The following is an 18929-nucleotide window of genomic DNA, read 5'->3' as shown; positions in this document are numbered from 1 at the left end:
GCGGGTTAAGTTTAGAAGTATAGGTATCTGTCTAAATTCATCAAATGGTATAATTAAGATTTGAGCATTTCAATAAACATAAATGTTACCGTGAAAAAAAAAAGAGCCATAAACAAATATTCAAATATTGAACTCTAGTTACCCGTATGCATGCTGAAGAGGTTGGACAGACATGTACTGCCATGGGCATCTTACTTTGAAATGTACCACACATGAGACGGACTGATAAATGGCGAGAGGAGTGGATTAACGGAGAAGTGAGTGTAGTGTGATGTTCGCAATGATAGACCCTAGGTGGTGGATTCTATGGCAGTGCACTTGTTCTTTTAGCTTTTCTCTGTTGAATTTTTTTCATAATAAAATAGTGGGGGAAATAAACAGATTCCCATCATAAGAGGCAGGAATGGCATTTCTTCCTATTAAAAAAAAATACATACATACATACAATGAGTATCTCGCATTCCCATCAACACAGGAAACGGAGCGCTGAATGAGCTTTAAGTGAACAGCGTTGGATTTGGAGCCAAATCCAGGCCTGTGTTCTTATGGCTCAGTCATTCGATCCATTTATTTGACTTGGTGAGCACCATTCAGCGTTGGTTTTGACCATTACACAATCTTAAATTGTTCCCATCCTTTGTCGCCCAGTGGTCCACTTCCTCTCTTCTTGCCACATGGAATGGACCATCGTGTAAAGACAGCAAACCAAGGAAGGGAACATGGACACTGAAATTCCGGAAGTCAGAAAAGGTTATACACTTGTTAGTAATTGTTCCAATTTCCCTCATGGTGATCCTCATTAGATCTTTAAATGGCATTCTGATCAAAATTCTTACACAGCACCCTATGCTGTTAAAATACAATGTTAAAAAGAGAACACAGAGTAAAAATTATAACCAATTTGTCTATCCAACCGTTAGGTAGAGCATCTGAATGGTAGTACTTGTGGGAAAGTGCTTGAAAACAGCAGCCTGAAATCTCTTCTTTCTTACTGTTTAGGAACTAAACAAAAATCATTAAAACAAAATCAATTAATTTTTAGGTATAAATACAAAAAATGTAAACGGCGGGTTATGAAAGCAGTTTCTGTCTGGTTTGGGTGCTATAACACATAGTTAAAGCTCATTCTGCATTTTAATAAACATTGAGAACTAAGAGGCAGTATGAAATGTCTTTCTCAAAACTTAAATTTTAGCAAATCATTTATTTCCTTATATAAAGTTAATGGATCGAGTCACTAAATGGCGAAAAGCCAAAAATGTGTTTTTATGTTACAAATATCATTAAAGATTATTTTTTAGACGAACTTTAAAATAAGATTCATAATACAGTCATTAATACTATGCTGACCTAAAATACTTATTTACTTAAAATCATGTCTTTATTCTCTTCCATGTAAAAATGACCAAAATGACTTTTTAAAAAATTCTTAAGGGCTTAGGAAGCAACATATATTATTGTGAGATGGGCGCAGTTAAAAAAAAAAAAAAAAAGGTTGGGAAACACTGGCATATGGGATAGAACAGAAGACGTGGCCCACCCTTGAAGCATTAATCATTTTACTGTAGACACAAGATGTTTAAAAATAAATAACATTATACAACTAAGTGCTTTCTTATACGGTACAGATTGAGTATTGCAGGAGTCTAAGGAAGGGGGAACTAGTAGGAAAAAGATGGGGAAAAGAGGCTTCAATTTTTGTCTTAAACGGCTGCTGTTATTTGGGGAGAGGGAGTACCAGCCTAGCTCAGGAAAATAACATGGGTGAAAAAACGGACAAGAAGAAGGGCAATTGCAGAAAAGGGATGGAAGGTTAATAAGACTGAAATGCTATGAAGGTAGTTGTTTCTGTCAGTTCAGGCTGCTGTAAGAAAATACCATAGACTGGGGGACTTAAAGAACAGAAATGTATTTCTCAGGATGCCTGGGTGGCTCAGTCAGTAAGCGTCTGCCTTTGGCTCAGGTCACGATCCCAGGGTCCTGGGATCAAGTCCTGCATTGGGCTCCCTGCTCAGTGGGGAGGCTGTGTCTCCCTCTGCCTCTGCTGCTCCCCCTGCTTGTGCATTCTCTCTCTCTGACAAATAAATAAAATCTAGAAAGAAAGAAAGAAAGAAAGAAAGAAAGAAAGAAAGAAAGAAAGAAAGAGAGAAAGAAAGAGAGAGGGAAAGAAAGAAAAAGAAAGAAAGAAAGAAAGAAAGAAAGAAAGAAAGAAAGAAAGAAAGAAAGAAAAAGAAATTTCTCACAGCTCTGGAGGCTGGAAGTCCAAGATTAAGGTGCTGGCGGATTTGGTTCCTGGCGAGGACTCTCTTCCTGGCTTGCACATGGCCCCTCTCTCACTGTGTTCCCTCATGGCAGAGAGAGAGCGAGCTCTCTGGTCTCCTCTTATAAGGACACTCATCCTATCATGGGGACCGTCCCCTCAGGAGCTCATCTAAACCTAATTACCTCCCAATCTGGCTGCATCTCCAAATCCCATCACACTGGGGACTAGGACCTCGACATATGAATTTTGTGGGCACTATTCAGTCCATAGCAGGAACCGAAGAGCCAGAGTATAGAGGAGCATGGAAGCCAGACAAGCTTCCAGAATCTGCCGCAACAGGCAATGGTCAAGAGGGAAAGAAATGACTCTGTTTGGCTCACAGAGAGTTAGGGAGCATCATGGAATGGTCAAGCAGAAAGATCCAGGAGGGAGTTGGAAATCAACAGGTGGCTGAACTTCAGGCAAGAAAACTAAAGTGACATTCAACCCTGTGAATTTTTCAGTACCTGCTTTATTATTATTTATTATTAACAATGATTATGATACTTAATTTAGAAGTGGAATCAATACCAAAAGTTGTTAAAGCACCAGCCTTGGGGGACTCCTTATTGTTAAAAGCTCACCTAGTACTGGCCCTCCTTGGGATCAATAAGGCTTCCCTTTCAGAACGGCTCAGCTGATGGCGCTGGCTTCTGAATGCGGGCGTAAACTCTGCACCTACTAGCTAGCTACAGACCTTGGGCAAGGAAGACCTGCAAGGGTCACACTGAGGATTACCAAACAAATGCAAAATGCTTAGCGTGGGTTCCTGCACTTAGCCAGCATCTGAGAGATGTCAGCCGCTCCTGAAAAATGTCTGTTCTTTTCTGGAAGATGGGGTACTCAACTCAGACCCTCCTTACAAGGTTCTCCTGTTGCTGTGTCTTCTTATATTCAAAATCCTTAATAGAGCAAAAGAGCAAAAGAGGCAGGGAGACAAAGGAGAAGAAAGGGAAGCAAGAGAAGGCAGTTGAGACCAAATTATGTCCTATCTGCCACTGAGAAGCTCTCAGATGTATCTGCTTCTGTTTTCAACAATTTGGGCAGGTTTCAAAGAGCAGAAAGAAGACTGGCTATAAAATGAATGAACACATGAATCAACATGGATGCATTTCAAAATGTAATGTGGAATGAAAAAGTCAAGTTGCAGAATAGTCTTGCGTTGTCTGTCATTCATGTAATGTTTGAAAACACGTGAAACGATTCTGTTTAATGTTTATCAATACAAACATAGTGAAAATATAAAAACACAGACTTTAAAGACACACTCACTTCCAGAGAGCAGTGACCTCCAGGAAGGCAGCGGAGATGGCGAAGAGACCCAAAAGGGGCATCCACTGTATCTGTCATGTTTTTATTCTTTTGACTAAGCTCCGAAGCTATGGAAAAATATTGGCACTTTTAAAATCTAGGTAGTGGGGGCGCCTGGGTGGCACAGCGGTTAAGCGTCTGCCTTCGGCTCAGAGCGTGATCCCGGCGTTGTGGGATTGAGCCCCACGTCAGGCTCCTCTGCTATGAGCCTGCTTCTTCCTCTCCCACTCCCCCTGCTTGTGTTCCCTCTCTCGCTGGCTGTCTCTATCTCTGTCGAATAAATAAAAAAAATCTTTAAAAAAAAAAATCTAGGTAGTGGACACATGGGTGTTATATTATTCTCTTTTCTGAACGTTTGAAATATTTCCTAAAAATTCTAAATGGAAAAAGAAGACCATTGGCCTCATTTCTAAATCCATTCCAACTCCCATGCACTTTAGAAATCCATCTGTTCAGCTAAATCACTTTGTATGCACGATTTTCAGGAATGAGTATGCTTCTCAGATTCAATTAGAGAAAAGTATAATCAATCTATTAAAAACGGGTTCTGTTTTGTGTTAGGTTTACATTGCCAAAATATATTTCAAATTCTGCTATCTGGGTTGAACCACGCATATTACCATATTACTAGATTTTAATTTCTTTCACACCACGTTACGTTTTGGGGTGTTTCGTGATTAACGAATTGCTTGTGTATACCTCAAGACCCCCTGCTGATTTCGTGCCAGGGACAAACTTCAACTGACCGATGGTGGCCGGCCAGAGTGCTCTGCTGAGACAGCTGAAAAAAGCATGTCTGGGCTCCACAGGAAGGGCCCTGATTAGGGAGGAAGCTGTGTCAAGAGCAGGGTGAACGGATGGTTCCCAATGTGTCCCAGTAATGTTCCTGACACTTTCCTGACTCTCCTTCCATGTCTCACCGCTCCATCTCCAGCTCCCATCACTTACCCCTTCTAACTTGGTGCTTCTAGAATCCCCCCTCCCTAACTCTCCTTTATCTTTTTTTAAAGATTTATTTATTTATTTATTTTAGAGAGAGAGTGAGTGAGAGAGCATGAGCAGTGGGAGAGACAGAGGGAGAGGGAGAGAAATCCTCAAGCACACTCCCCACTGAGCATGGAGCCCCATGTGGGGCTTGATCCCAGGACCCTGAGATCATAACCTGAGCCAAAATCGAGAGCCAGCGCTCAACCCCCTGAGCCACCCAGGCGCCCCATATCTTTACTCACACTATACTAATCCCTGGCTGGTTTCATTCTCATCCTTAGCAACTCTACAGGCTGTTGAGTCCCTCCTTTTCTGTTTTTCTCTGAAGCCTTCCCAGTCGCATCTGGGCTAGGTGAGACACCTCCCCTTCATCCCTATGGCACTCACATAGCATTTATCTCTAGGTATTCCAACTATTTGTTGACCCATCTATCACTGCTGTGGGCTTTGAAAAGACAAGACTGGATTGTATTGATCTCTGCACTCCCAGCTTCTGGCACATAGTAAGCAATCAATAAATGTTTGTTAAATGAAAGAATGATTTAATGAATGGTGTCCTTATTTTGCAGAAAAGGAAATAGATGCAGAGTTGGGATTTTTCTCAAGGTTATACCTCCTCTGAAACCTTCCCATCTTTCCCTAGAACAGAGATTGACAAACACTTTCTGTAAAAGGACCAGGGGGCCAATATTTTCATTTTGTGGTCCAGAAGGTCTCTGTCACAACCACTCCACTCTGAAGTTGTAGCTGAAAAGCAAACAGAGACACGGCTGCATTGCAATAGAACTTTACACCATGGCCCATGGGCCAAAGCTTGTGACCTTGCCGTAGAAGATGGTAAACAGACACTCCCACATGTCTAGTTCCTTCATTGAACATCCTCTCTGCCTCAACCCAAATTCTAGGGTCCCGATTCCAATGTTTCCACAGTGCCTGCTGGAGTTAGATCGACATCCCCTCATATCTCCAAGCCAAGGAACTGAGGTAGGCTCACTAAAGAACTGGCTGCAAAGCTGAGACCAGAAGGGACGAAAAGAGTTTGTTGACAATGACCTTTAAAAGACCTAGAGGAGGGACACCTGGTGGCTCAGTCGCTTAAGTGTCCGACTCTTGACTTTGGCTCAGGTCACGATCTCAGGGTCATGAGATTGAGCCCTGCGTCGGGCTCTGTGCTGAACATGGAGCCTGCTTAAGATTCTCTCTCTCCCTCTCCCTCCCTCTCTCTCTCTTTGCCCCTCCCCCTGCCACGCAATAAAATAAAATTTTAAAAAGATACCTAGAGGAATTCAAGCCCAACTTACCCACATCCTCCTTGAGCATCTATTTTGAACACTCAACATTTTAACAAGAAAAGAGGTCCATTTCTTGGGTGCAGTGGACAAAGGAGAAAGAGGAACAAATAACTCTCTTACATTCTTTCCACTCCCTTTTCTGTGTTTCCAAGTGACTAGTCTCTTTTCTTTCCCAGAGACTATTTTAAAATTCTTCCACTTCCTCATATTTCCTACCCTATCGTCTTCTCATTCCTTTTCAGGAGATGACCTCACCTCCTCCTTCAGAAAGGAAATAGAAGTCCTCACAAGAGAACTCATTCAGAATTCTGCCACTCACCACTAATTTATCTGCATCTATACCCATTCTCTTATCCTTCCTCTCATAATGGAATAGGTGTCTAAGACTAATCCTTTCTGTTCTCTGTGTTCCAGGTCCTTCTACCTTCTCAGGGAACCTGATTCCAGCAATTCCCTCTCTCTTTCTCCTATATTTATCACTCTCCCTTCTGTACCTCCCCCAACTGCATCCCAAAGGCACAGAGGAGATTCTCCCTACCCTGAGAAACTTTCCAACAACATTTAGACATGCATGTCTCCACTATCTTGAAAATAAGTTTCTGAAATCTGTCTCTTCCTCCAATTATTACCCTATCTCTCTCCTACCTCCTCTGCAGCCAGAGTTCTTAAGAGAGCTGTGTCCTTATGGTTTCCACTTCATCGTCTCCTGGTAAGTTTTCAACTCATGTAAAATTTGTTTCTCCTGCATTACACCCCTGAAGGTCTTTCATTAAAAGACCTCAAATAACGTCCTTTGTTGCTACCTCCAACCTATAATTTTTTGCCCTTACCTTTACCGAATTCCTGGCACCATTTAACCTTGTGGTTTTCCTTCTTGAAACAGTCTCTTCTCATGGCTTTGGTGACAACATGATCTCCTGGTTTTCCTCCTATGGTCATTCATCCTTAGTCTTCTCTGTAGAATCCCATACCTCTGCCTAATTATTAAATATTGGTGTCCTCAGAGTCCTCTGCTAGGCTCTCTACTCTTCTCAGGCTACATGCTTCCCTAGGTTATCTCAGCTAATTTCCAGACAATCTTAAATATGTTGATGGTTCCCAAATTTACTTCTCCAACCCAGAGCTCACTACTGAGGCTAGAGCCAGCCAGTCAATTGCCTAATAGAATTAGAAATCATCACTCTTCCTTATTCACAACATCCAGCCTCCCAGCCAGCTACTACCCTTTTTCTTTGCCCCATTTGCAGCAAAAGTTCCTGAAATGTCTTTAAAACCCCCTCTAATCAGGCTCTCAACTATACAACTCCACTGAAACAGCTCTTGTCAAAGTCACCCATGATAAAGGCAAGTGACAATTCTCAAGTCCCATTTTACTTTGATCTTTCAACAAGCAGCATTTGACACAGCTGGCCACCTACTTCTCATTGACACCCATCTTTCCTTGGCTTTCCAGATACCACCCTCTTCTGGTTTCCCTCCTACCTCACTGAGCTTCCTGCTCCATCTTTGCTCGTTTCTCCTTTCTCCCTGATTCTATACATTGGGGTAAGCCAAGTCTCATTCCTCAGCCCCCTTCTCTACATTCATTCTCACCCAATCTCAAGCCTCATATGTCATCTCTAACATCTGTGATTTCCAATTGTATCTCTTCATCCCAGACCTCTCTTTCAACCTCTAGTCTCTTACATACCACTGCCTACTCAACATCTCATGCATCACAGGCCTCCCAAACTGAATTGAAACCAAGTTTTAGTCCCAAAGACCTCTCTGGACACAGCTTCCCACATGTCAATAGATGGCAACTCATTCCTTGGTGCCATCACATCTATGCTGATTCATCTGGAGTCCTTTTACCATTGTTTCTCCAATTATGTCATTTTTTACCATGGTTTTGAGAACTTTTTTTCAAGAGGGCTTCTAAGTGCCAAGTTTGAGCAAGTTTAAAAATGTCTCACATGGCCTTTATCCTCAGAGGACATTTACACTTTCTTTCTCTGATAAGTCTGCAGAATTTATTCCATGACCAACTGCAACGAGCACTGCATTGGTCCTTCTTTTCTTGACCTCTCCATTCATCTTTTCGTTTGTTACATTTCATCCCTGAAATGAGGTTTTTGTTTTGTTTTCTTTTTTACTCTTGTTTTATCGAATTCATGTTCTTATTAATTTCCTCTGTAGCTCAAAGCAATTGCAGGGGACTTCTCCTACATTCTTTGGTGCTTTTTGTTTACTTGTTGTTGTTTTTTATTTCTCTTGCAGTCTCTCATCTGTTTTATGCTTGCTGTGCTCACTTACGTCTTCCCTTCATGCAGAATGCTTGCTTAGTTACCATGTTGCTTCTTTTCATTTTACTTAGGCTTCAAATGGAGAGTTCACCCCAGTTCTTCCTTTTGCTTTGATAGATGGATTCTCATTGACAACTTCTGAACCTTATCCGGAACCTTTTTCCCTTCCAGCAACATTTTGAGGCCTGGGAATTGCAACCCACCCACTTTCTTAAAGCCTGGGGGCAGGAACGTGGAAAGAACTTCGCAAATTTCCTGCAGCCTTTGGTATAGGACTGGACTTCCCTTCTCTTCTAAGTTTCTGCCAAAGACCAGATTGAGGTAGCCCTTCTTCCCACAGGGGTGATATCCTTAGGCTCCAACTCAATCCCCTGACTCAGTATGGAATCTTAGCAGACGATGACACCCGGGGACTTCTCCTGACTCAGCTGTGATACTGAGATCATACATGGGAACCTCTGCTCTTGGAAGAGATTTCTTTGACTTTTCTCTAAGCTCCCTACCCCAACTTCATCATCTTCTATCCAAATCAGGGGGTACTGGCCAGAATTCTCAAAGTTTTACAAGTCATTTCCTTCCCTTGTATCACTTCTAGGGGAAAGGGTGATTTAGGAGCTGCACTGAAGTCACACTAAAACCTTCTGTTTTTCTTCTTGTCGGGCACTTTTCAGTTTATAGCATGAGGATAACCTCTTTCATTGTTTGGTGGTTGGTAGCAATTATTTTTACCTGGTTTATTTCATTAAATGACGGGGGATGGTGATTCTGGAAGCCAAAAAGTGTTGTTGTTTTATCATTGTGAGGAGACTGGCACTTTTACCCTCCCATCCTCAGGGGCAGGGCGGGATGGGGAAAAAAAGATGAAATGTGATGACCCCAGCACACCCCAGCAGACCCCAGTCTCATGGTGGTGGCACGCCCTACTCAGGTGGGAAATCTGCAAATCCAACACCTCCCGCCACCCCCCCCAAGCCCCCCAAGCTCCATCCCTGAGGAGAAATGAAAACAGCCTCACTAAGCATTCAAGCTTGGAATTAATGAGCAAATCCCATCAAACCTTTGACAGCGTGGGCTTTGGCCTCAGAAGGCAGAAACCTTTTAACCACCACTGATTACCCCTGTGCTCTTCCTCTTCGGTTTCGTCTCTGTGACACACGGCCGCCTGCGTCGCGCCCTGGCATTTGCACACACCAAGCAATTGGTGGCAGGTAGTTGTCGGATGCCTTTGTGTCAGGGGAAAACTGTGCAAATAAATTCCATTCCGTCAGCTCAGATAGTTTTTGGTATTTTGGATCTGAGAGCATGAATTCCGTCATTCGACTTCTCCGTGATATTGAAATTGTTCTTCACTATAAAAACCAGAATGAGTGGAATGGAAATTGTTTTTTGTATTTAGTAGTTAAGTAGCCATTTGCTTCGAAGAGATTTTTGGATATTTTATGTCCCTCTCTATAGCATTTCTGTAAGGGGCACAGAGTTCTTTAGACTTCTTTGAAGAAGAAACTGAGGCACCAGGAACCCCAGTGTATAGGGTTACCAGAGCCGTGAAAGCTCAGTAACAGCAGCAAAACTTCACTAATATCACTAATATTAATTAATTAGTTAATTATTAATATTAGCATAACTAAACTACATGCAGGCACTGGGTTTACTCATTCAGTCCCCATAACAACCATATTAGGACTATTATCCCTCTTTTACGGAAGAGAATGTGACTTGAATCAGTGGGATAACTTACACAAGACCATACAGCTGGTACATGGTGCAGTTAGGACAAGACACAGGTCATGTGACCTCAGAGCCTCTTCACCCACCAGGTGCCTGGATTCATTACCTGTTGTTACACAACAAACTACCCCAAAATTTAGTAGCTTAGGGGTGGGACTTCTGGAATGGTAGAGCAAACCTTAGTAAGGCTGAAAACAACATGTGTTATCTCAGAGTTTCTGTGGGTGGGAATCATGGCACAGCTTAGCTGGGTGCCTCTGGCTCTGGGTGTCTCCAAGGCCACATTCAGAATGTCAGCCAGGGCACAGTCATCTCAAGGCTCAGCTGGGGAAGGATCCACTTCCAAACTCACTCCCATGATTGTTGGCAGGATTTAGTTCCTTTCTGGCGCTTGCCCAGCACCGCCCTCCATTCCTTACCCCATGGACCTCTCTGTAGGGCACAATATGGCCGCTTGCTTTATCAGCGGAAGGACACAAGAAGAACCAGAGAGAAAGAGCTTGAGCAAGATGCAAGTCCCAGTCTTCTGTAACCTAATTTTGGGGTAGTCTACTACTCATTCGAATCAAGGGTCACGAGGTCCAGCCCACACTCAAGGGGAGGAAATTGCACAGAGGTATGAATCCCAAGACGCAGTAATCCTTGGGAGCCATTTCAGAAGCTGCCTACCACAGTGCCCTTCTCAGGTAACTGCCCCTCTCCTCACCACTCACATGGGCAGGCTAAATGGTATCACGTGACAGTGACCCCCTAGCCACAGCTGACTGGAGACAGACACCTGACCCAAACCTGACCAGTTAGATTCCTTCCCCCCAAGAATTCTGAACTGTGACCCAGAGACTCTGATTAGTTTCTGCTAGAGGCTTGAAATGAAAGGATATTAATTAGGAACTATGGGTCAGCTATCTTCTGCTCTGCTCAAAGATAAGGAGAGAGCCAGATACAAGGAAAGAGAGAAAGGCACTATGCTTCCTCCCCTGGATTTGGAGAGGTACGATAAAAACTGTAGGTTTCTGTCACTTGCATCCAGGCGTGATAGTCATAATATTCAATAACCAATAAGGCCCAAGCATCAAACACTCCAAAGGGAACTTACTGTAAACATCTGGTGCAGCCCCATTTCTGGGCGCTGGGTGCCCAGCAGCTGTCTGCCATGCTGAAATATCGCACCTGCTCACCTTGACCACTGTGCCGCCCTCGGGGAGCTAAGCTGGGGGGAGGTCTGACCCAAGAACCTCAGGATCATTTGAGTGGGAGTCCAGTGGCAGCCCAGCACAGAAACCTCAGTGTGATCACAGATTTCCTCTGCAGCCCACTGGGGAGTCAGTGACCCTGCCAGACAACTCACAGATGAGTTTTTGTGATAATGTCAAGTGCGTTCACTGTGATCCCTGGAAGAACATACAGGGATGAAATGCCTCCATCCGATCTGTGTGAGAAGGGGCTGGAAAGATCCATCACTGGGTAATGGGGCTTGGGGCACTTGCCATTCCCTTTAAAACAGAACCATGGAGCTCCCTGATGAACTTGAGGGACTGTGAGCCCCTTGACTGTATACCCAGAGTGTTGGGTGTTCATAGGTATACAGCTAACATCAGATACCCCAATGACATGACCAAGACAAAACAAAACAAAACAAAGCTAAAAGCCAGTGTTCAGGGAAAAGGTCAAGTTTTTTTTTTTTTTTCAATTATTTTTAAAATTAAATCCACTGAGAGTCAACAAAATCAGTGAATGCTCACCCAGCCTAATAATTCTGCTCAGGACCAAAAAGTTGACAGAGCTTTCCTCTCTATTCTGGGAAGAATTTCTACCCCGACTCCCCATCTCCCTCACAACTGTCCTTCTCCGCTAAGAGTAGACATCAACTAGTGTATCTCAAAGCCGGAGAGGAATTGATCACCAAAGGACGTTTTGCCCTGAACATTAAACCTACATCTGATTTCCTTTTCAGATCTCCTGTCAGGTTAAGCCTTTACATGAGTGCTATAGAGTCAGATGATTTTTTTTTCCACCTTCAATATTGTGGATAATTGCTCTGTTTCCTTGTTCAACAAAATAGGAGGTGGGTTGTTGCAACTTGCAGCAAAGAGAGATTTATGCCCTGCCTCACAATTGAGCATGGTGTGCACATTTCCTTTCTATGAAAATAAGGTCTACCATGATGCACTGAAGTAGGGTTCAATATTCACAATTATAAGTCATAGCTCACAATACAGATTTTCTTTGACTCAGGAACTTTGCCCTAGAAGAGATTTTGATTAAGGTATACAATATAGGTTACTTCTATAATTAAAGAAAGGAGGAAAAATATATATGCAATTGCAATTCTTCTTTTATCAAAGCTGTGGAAGACTTCACTGCAAGATCCTGTCCTGGGTTACCAGTGGGACCTGCAGCAACTGTGTGACTATGTGTAGCAATGTCATTTGGAGGTTAAATATACCACCAGTAAGGATGCTTACCGTTTATTCAGCACTGGCTACCTGCCACACACCCTACTAAATACATATATTATCCCAGTTTATCCTCACGACCTTTCCAGTAACTATTATTATCCCCATGTTACAGAAGAGGAAACTGAGTCATAGAGAAATGTGACCAAAGGTACACATTTAGCAAGTGGTAGAGCAGGGATTTGGAACCAGGTGTGTTTTATTCCAGTGTTTACGCTGAACCACCATGCACTATCTCTGAACTTGAGACTCTAACATATCACACTGCTTTAAGTGTTCAGTAACATAGTTTGTAACCTTCCAAATAGTGTCGCCTCAGCATTACCCTCCTACAGTTAGCCTATGTAAAATTTGTAGTGTATCAGTCAGCTATGGCTGCATAATAAATTCTCTCCAAATTAAGCAACATTAAATGATAAATACTTGTTATTGCTCTTGACACACAGGTCAGGTGAGCAGTTCTCCGGGTTCCAGCCAAAGTTAAGCACGTACCTGAGGTCAAGTGTGAGTGCAGCGGCCGGTCCTGCTGATCTTGGTTGGGCTCTCTCATGTGACTGGGGGTCTACGGGCTATAGCCCGGTCTGATGTCTCCTGCTACGACAACTGAGCCGTGTGTGTGGTTCTCGTCCTCCAGCAGGCTAGGTGGGCTTTCTCATCGAGTCACGACAGGGTTTCAACAGCAAGCAAGAGATTGCAGAAGAGGGCAAGGCTCCTGGAGGCCCGGGCTTGAAACTAACAGATGCCACATCCTACGGGCCAAAGCAAGACACAGGCCAGCTTGAAGCCAGAGAGGGCAGGTCTAGAAATTATCATGGCAAAGGATATGGATACAGGGAGTCAGTAATTAGAGCCATCAGTGTTATCAATCTTGCACAATGAGTGGCTATGAAAATAGTAAAGCCCCTGTTCGACACCAACAGTCATATTGGTTGAAAGCAGAGCGTGTGTAGACTCTGTCATGACTGTCCCATTACGATGGCCCCTTCTGTGAGGAGAAACGTGGTTTAAAGAGATGAAGACATGTGCTTACAGTCCAATGTTTCTGCACAAAGGACATCGTCTTAGCTTTCAGCGGCTCAGTCCAACCAGCTGGGTCCTGAGCCAGGGACTCCGGCAGCTTCCTTTCTTAAAAAGCACAAAGACGATCTATACCCATTTGGCCTGAGTGTGTATTCAAAGGGTTTCGCCCTTCGGCTTGTGATCCTTTCAGCGGAGGCCCTCATGAAACGGACAGTTCCTCACGGCCCACAACTCTGAACGAGCCCCCTCTCAGTTTATAGCTTTGGCAGCTTTTGCTCTAATTCCAAGGTGAATGTGGAGCACTGGTGATAGAACTGCCTTCTCTAGAATGATAAACAAGATAAGCCTTGACCATTGGCTTTCAGGGCCTGTAGGTATACTGGATAGAACAGGGACTAGGGACCAGGCACCTCCCTAGGCCTCTGCTTCTTCATCTGTAAGGGATAAATAGCCAACCTGGCCCTGCCTCTCTCAAAGAATATTTGGGAAGATGCCAGGAGGAAATGGGTATGAGCATGCTTTACAAAGATAAAAGGTGAGACGTGAGGATGTAAGGCAGAGCGCAGGATATAGACTAGAACAGGAGACGAGAAGAAAGAGGGAAGAATAGGGTCCTGGAGGAGAAAGAAGGTGGCGTTCTCTGCCCAGAACCTGCCCAGACACGTGCTGTTTCAGGCTGCATAAACTCCTCCCCAGACCCCCGAGCTAAAAGCAGACAACCCCTCACTCACAAGTAATACATTGGCTACACTGCCCCCTGCTGACCATCACGTGGAAGAGCACAGACTCTGAACAGTTCGTGACAACCGTGAACTGGGGTTTCAGAGACCGCCAGACCACACATGTACCAAGGAACCCATGAGGCCTTTCTGCCTTTCCAGCTCCAAGACTGCTTATTAGGACTAATTCAGAATCCTCCACTTTTCCTTTTTCTTGGGAATCCAGAGAATGGGCATCTGTTCCTTTCCCTGAGGCACCGGTACCATCCACTCTGTAAGCCGTAGCTGTAACATGGGACCTAGTCTTCCCAGCTTCCCCAGTCTTTGCAAAGAGAAAGCACAAGGGTCATATTTCTTTCCAGAAGTTTATTACTAACCACCATGGGAAGTGGTGGGGAGAGGGATGCAATAGAGCAAAAATTTCAACCACGTTACAAACAATGACGTGACTTGCCCAAGGTCACAGAGTTAGGAGGCAAGAGAGCTAGAATGTGAACAAGAACAGGTGTTCCAACACCCACCTGCCTAAACACCAGGCTAAAGTGCCCCTCGCTGCAAATAATGAGACTGATCTTTGTGGCATACGGGCTCTATGGTAGTTAGCTTGGGTTTTAATCCTCACTCCGCCTCTCTGTCATTTGCTCTCTGTGCGAACTTGGCACTATACTGAAATTCTTGAAGCTTCAGTTTCTTCATTCATAAAAACAGAAGAAGAATGAGACCCACGTTAGATAATTAGGACAACTATTAGATACAATGTTGCATATAAAGCACAGAGCCTAGCAACACTAAGCATTTAATAAATGGTAACTACTCTTTTATTTTTACATTTTTTTAACTGAACTGAATCCATTTGTTGTTGAAAGAAACCTAGTATTTTTACCCCTGGCTCTGCCATTAAGGCACTGTGTGATTAAGGCGGTATCACCTATTTGGATCACGCTTCTCCGTTTCCAGCTCCAAAGGACTATTTTCCTTAAACAGCTAGAGTAGCCCTTAAAAAAAAACAGTATCAAATCACTTTGCTTCCCTGCTTAAAGCTTTGCCATGGTTTCCCACTGCACCAAGACTGAAATCCAAACCACTTGCCATGACTTGCAAAGCCGTGTGTGAGATGACGGCCGCCCATCTCTCGCCTCCCCCTCCGTCAACTGTGATCCCGTCACACTGGTCTTTCTGTTCTTGAATCTCACGACTTATTCTCATCTTGTGGTATTTGCCAGGGAAGCAGCTGCAAATTCTTCACATGGAACTTTACAAGGCTGACTCCTTCTTGTCATGTAGATCCCAATTCAAATATTCATTGTAGAGGCATGTTCCCTCATTCTCCGACCCAGCCCCTCTCCCAATCACAGTCTCGTCACCTTGCTTTATCTCCCTCCCGGGGTTCACTGCTATCTGAAACCATCTTGCTCATTTACTTCTTCAACTGCTTTTCTCTCTGCGTCATTGGAACGTAAATGATACAAGAGCAAAGAGTGTAGTTTGAACTTTCCCGATTTTTTACTACTATGCCCCTGTAGTAACACGAGCTCAGTGCTAGCATCTGGTAGACCTTCAAGACACGGAGGTTGAATCAATGAGTAAATGAAGGACTTCAATTAGCCCGAGACAGTTATGGAACAAAGTCATTTGGATTTGATGATATCCGGCTTAAAATTCCAAAACCATGGGGGCATCTTGGGGTCCTGAGCCAATATAGAGAAGAGAGAGAGGTCTGTCTGGATTGTGGAATTCTAGGAGATGTTATAGACAACTGATGTTTGCCCAGCTATGGGGATAGGTTTTAATCATGTTTCCATTTTGTGCAAATGTCCCCAAAACTTCTCTCATGGCAATACCTACTGGCCCACTCCTAGGTTTAGCTTTCTTATCTCTTCAATATGCCTGTAGTCACATCACATGACAATCAAAAGGACACCATCAGAAAAGACGGTGGTTGAAGTTGGCTGCTACAGCCTTTGCCTCCAATCCAGAGATGTTTGTTGACTCCGAGGGTTTTCATTTTAGAAGTATTTTCTCTTGAGAATGTTCCATATTATACCACCAGGAACAATGAAAACCATTTCTAGATGGACCTGGGCTTTATGCAACTTCTTGGCACAAAGACCATCATTACATGGATACTGGTTCATATCACTTTCTAATTAATTCAACAAACATGTATTCAGACCTACCATATGCAGTCAAAAGGAGATCAGAAAAGATGCCAATACCTACTCTTATGGAGTATCAATCGATCAAACACCAAAATTATGTATGCACTACTTGTTAACGATGATAAAAATGATGGCAAAATATTCATAGGAATCCTTACAGTACGTGAGAGAATGCAGGTTGAGAGCAGAACAATACTTATGGATGAAGAACAAAGGATCGGAAATATTAGCCCCAACATCAGCAGAGTTCAGAACAGCCTTCCGCACTTGGCCTCTTTGAAGCCACCTCTTCTGAGTCTTTGCTCATTTATGGGGCTCAAATTAGCATAGTTGATTAGAAGTTAAGGAACCATGGGGAAAAGAGCCTATTACGTCTGCAACAGGGAAAACTGGCTTCCTTAAAATCCTGATGTCACCATGTGCTGGTCTCCAGGGCACACATTAATTTGTGTTCATCTCTGGGGAAAGGAGGGAGGAGTTTGCAAAAACAGAACAGAAGAACTGAAAGAGACAGATGACGCCTCAGCAAGGTACAATGCCCCGAAACAGGCAGTTGTGGGAGGGAGGAGACAGCATCACTTCACTAGCCGATGAGCCTTGTCTTATTTTTCTTTGCTCCTCTGACCAGGTACTCCATAAATGTCAGACAGAGGATGAGCAGAAGTAAACACGTTATTATGAAAAAAGAAGGGAGCCATCTGGTTCATGTCAGACGTCTGGACTGCAAAATATTGCAACGCCCAGGTGACCTTGGGGAAGCTCGCACTGGTATAATATTGGCCATTTACCTAGATATATTCAACTCTCTGGTTTGAGCTAGGGAGTGTATTTATGCGGATTGCAAATAGATGTATTTTGAAAATGTACGCTCCCTCCCTGCCCTCTCGAGTTGGCTGCGTTCCCTTGGCTGGACTTGTGGGAAGCCAACATCCAGGCACGTGGAAGGTATGTTTTGTTGCAGGAGGGCCTCCTGGGTTTAGCAGTTCCTCATAAAAGAAGGCTTTCTCCAGATGGCAGGCTGCTTGGAGCTCGGAGGAATGCGGTTTGGGCCGTCGGTGAGGCTTAGTCATCCGTGTTGGCCAGTCACCCGCGCTAAGCATCACGCATAGTTGTGCACTGCGACTATCCGCCACAGCCCAGGGCCCCGGGGTGAACGCTGTTATTTGGACCTTCTGTGAAAAAGTAAATACTAGGCTGTGGCATTGATCTGAATTATTCAGCTCCCCTACCTACACATCTCCAGGAGAAATTTTATGAAAAATCTTTGAAGTCAGAGGGGTCTGGACTGAAATCTCCACCCCACCTCTCCATAACTGTGTGCCCTTGAGCAACTTATAAAATCTCCTTGAGAATCCACTTATTTGAAAAGGGTGATAAGAATTAGGTCTACTTCTTACGAATGGGGTTATTACAAGGATTAAGAGACAGGACATGTGCGAAGCGCTCAGAACAGTGGCCGACTGCTAGCAAGGGCTGTTTTCATTACACACTGTTCTGCATTGATACATCCAGCCCTGTGGCCAGAGAATATCTTTTCAGGGTGGGAAAGAGGACAAACTGAGCATAAAAGTGCCTCTTTGGTTGGCTAACTCAAGAGGTTTTAGGGTACTTTTTCCTATCTGACAAGTCAATCCAGTAGACGAAAATCAACCGTGCGGACAGCTCCGCCGGTCCCACAAGTAGGGCAGAAGTTGTTGGCTTTGAACTTGGACCATCTACATCAGTGTTTTTGAAACTGTGGAACTGTGCAAAATCCATACTAGAGGGTTGTGACCAGCGTTTTGAAAAGAAAAGAATGAAATAAACAGTACACGGTAGACTTAGACATAGTCAGGCTAAGTATTGTTTCATAAACTTTGTGCTTCTCCGTGGGTGTACGTACGGAAATTTTAAAAATACACATGCACGTGTCAGAAGTTGGAAAACCGCTGATCCATTAGATCACTTTTCTCCAAAAAAATCTACTCTCAAACTATTTCTGGCTTGACTGCCTGGTGGCGTCTCCCTTTGAGTAAAGTTACGCATGCCATTTCTCCTGGTATAGCCACGTTGAATAAAGCAGTCCCAATGGCCCAGCAAAGCAACCCCGCTCATGGGGAACTTAAGGTAGCACCCTAAATATCAAAAATATTGACTCCAAATATTGACGAGGCACCGGGGTGGCCTAGTCAGTTAAGTGTCTGCCTTCGGCTCAGGTCATGATCTCAGGGTCCTGGGATCGAGCCCCATGTTGGGCTCCCTGCTGCACGAGGAGCCTGCTTCTCCCTCTCCCTGACCCTCCCACTCGTGCTCTCTCTTGCTAGCTATCCCTCTCTCTCAAATAAATACATAAAGTCTTTAGTCAGACATTTGGGGTTTGATCTACTTGATGCCAATAGTTAACTACTACTTCCTCCCACACAAGGTTGATAAACTGGGGTGTACCACCCACAAGAGGGTTCATTTTGAGGCACCAGCAAAAGTGCTTCTGAATTAGGGAGGCCTCCACTGCCGCACCTGCCTCAGAATTCCAATCTGGGTATCAACCCAGGAGAGATACTGGGAGGTTTGTCTTGGCCTCAGGCCACAGAAAAGTTTCCTAGAAAGCATTTTGCCAAAGATCTCTTCTCACAAATTACTCAGTGAAAGGAACTGGGGCTCAAAGACAAACACTCTATTCATATACTCATT

Source organism: Ursus maritimus, unplaced genomic scaffold (genome assembly GCF_017311325.1).
Source record: "Ursus maritimus isolate PB19 unplaced genomic scaffold, ASM1731132v1 scaffold_19, whole genome shotgun sequence".
Taxonomy (NCBI): Eukaryota; Metazoa; Chordata; class Mammalia; order Carnivora; family Ursidae; genus Ursus; species Ursus maritimus.
Note: the sequence above shows the minus strand (reverse complement) of the source record.